A 2544-nucleotide genomic window follows, 5' to 3' on the forward strand; every position below is an offset into this window, starting at 1 on the left:
AAATTTGAGATTGTGTTAGATCACGATAAAGCATGGTGTGTGTGTGTGTGTGTGTGTGTGCGGGGTCAGAGAGAGGAGACACTTGCAAAGGAAGTCATGAGTTGAAGCAGCCGCCCTACAATAAATATACAGCATGTTGTGTGTGTGTGTGTGTGTGTGTATGACAGGTTGTTATATAGATGTGTGTGTGTGTGTTTGTGTCTATATATTAGACAGACAGGTAGATAGATAAACAGACAGACGGACGGACGGACGGGCAGGTAGATCGGTGTGTGTATGTATGGATTAGATTGAGAGAATGAAAGCTAGATATTGTGTGTGTATGTGTGGTATTTATAAGCTGGATCTCCATCACTTTCAGTGATATATATTCTAAATGTTATTATACACCTGTAGAAAAGGGTAATGTAAAAGGAGAAAGGGCTCTATACCCCTTTCTTATTTTTCTGACCAGGCTCCTGTGGCTTTTTGGGGTTTTTCCACGTGTAACCTTTTGAAGTGCCTCCCCCTATTGGGAGTTTTATTTGTTATATCTTTCTCTGTTTTTCCTCTGCTTACACGAACGTTTTCTTCTTTTCGGACAAAACCCTTTGTGACCTTCTTCCCGTCTTTGTCCTTACATGTTTTTGATTTATATTAGCCCTTGTGGCCAATAAAACCAGAATTAATTATTATTATTTTTATTTTGTAGCTTATCCATGTGTAAGTTTGGAGTACTACTTCCGCTGCCACAAGTAGCTATTCGTTATATCACATGGCTTGAGATTCCCTGCTGGCCAAACCAGCCTTCCTTCATTTACTCTGTTTATTAAATCAGTCACTGTCCAGAACAAATTGTCTGGTTGTCCAGATTCAACAATACAATAAGCGTGTGTGTGTGGGCAGGAGGAATTGCATAATGCGCCATATAGCATGGGAATCTATTAATTCTATATAAGGACATATGAGATTTGTTTGGAAACGATTTTTGCGATTGTGACATCCAGAAAGAACTTGTAAATCTGTCTACAGAAAAAATACCATGATTTCAAACATAGATGGTAGAAGGATGGCGATATGGTGGATATCTCCCTTTCTCCTTCTCAGTCTCTCTCTATCTGACTTTAATGCTATCAGAAACACATATATTATCTGACCCAGACTATTTATATATTCATGCTGTAGATAAGACCAAATGTTATAGACCAAGGATATATATATATATGTGTGTGTGTGTGTGTGTGTGTGTAGTAAAGACCTCCTTCGGTCATGACTGACCATGGGATTGCATCTAGAAAGTTACCCTCCCAGGCACAAGTCTGGGCAAGGTTGTTTTATGGAAGACCAGCTGTCGTCCATGCATACCATCCTCCCTTCTCTTTGCCACCAATGTTATCCAAGGGAAAGGCAAAGGCCGATACAACTTGGCACCTGTGATGTCACAACTCATTTCTACAGCTGAGTGAACTGGAGCAACGTGAAATAAAATGCCTTGTCCAGGGAATCGAACTCACTACCTCACAGATATGGATGGGTGCGTTCAGCCGTGCGCGTGGCAGCGAGAACAGCGACACTATTGATAATGTGTGAGTGTAGGGAGGTTTAAACCTGAACAGATCAGTCGAAAGAGTCAGTGATCGATGTTCTTGCGTTTTAAGTTGGTCTGGTTTGTTTTAGATGGTTAGGAGTTTCTGACTGTAATTTATTAGGTATATACTAGCATGCGGGAGGCGCCATGGCCCAGTGGTTAGGGCAGCGGACTCGCGGTTTCGATTCCCAGACCGGGCGTTGTGAGTGTTTATTGAGCGAAAACACCTAAAGCTCCACGTTGTGCCTGTAATTCAAAAGGTCAGCCATGTCACACTGTGTCATGCTGAATATCTCCCGAAGAACTACGTTAAGGGTACACGTGTCTGTGGAGTGCTCAGCCACTTGCACGTTAATTTCACGAGCAGGTTGTTCCGTTGATCAGATCAACTGGAACCCTCGACGTCGTAAGCGACGGAGTGCCAACACACAACACACACACACTAGCATGCGATTGAATCACTTTCAGCACTACAATAATGAAATAACGAAGTGGTTCTCTCGTTGATTTATGTCAAGTTATATAATATATGTTTATTAAACTTCGAAGTCACTGTCAGCTTTTTTGCTTGTAAAAGTTATGTATCGTATTATAAACATCATAAAATATTATATTATGTCCATTTTTCCATGCATAGATTGTACAACTAGGTAAACCTAGCCAGCTTGTAAAAATATATCGTTTCTCTCTCTCTATCCTTTGCTATATTTTTTTTACGGTTGGGTGCCTTATAAATATTTATAGAAAAATATTTTTCGACGATACTTCGTCTGACAGGTGCCTTCCTCGCGAGAAACTTACACAATAATATGATATATTTCGGGGATCTTTTTTAAAACGGTCGGCGCTTAATGTATATCGGCTGAATGGACGTCAGTGATTGGTTGAAATTACAGAAATACGACAACTTTAACATGGAATAATTTATGGATTTCTTTTTTTTTTAAGAAGACTAAGAGAAAAAGATGTTTTATATG

General features: G+C 40.0%; 1 protein-coding gene across 1 annotated transcript in view; it reads left to right on the top strand.

Moving 5' to 3' along the window:
- The window catches only part of LOC106870484 (F-box only protein 11), a 171857-nt gene that overhangs the window by 134667 nt on the left and 34646 nt on the right, over window positions 1-2544 (top strand). The gene's annotated exons all lie outside the window — the stretch shown is intronic.

Source organism: Octopus bimaculoides, chromosome 11, assembly GCF_001194135.2.
Source record: "Octopus bimaculoides isolate UCB-OBI-ISO-001 chromosome 11, ASM119413v2, whole genome shotgun sequence".
NCBI classification, from domain to species: Eukaryota; Metazoa; Mollusca; class Cephalopoda; order Octopoda; family Octopodidae; genus Octopus; species Octopus bimaculoides.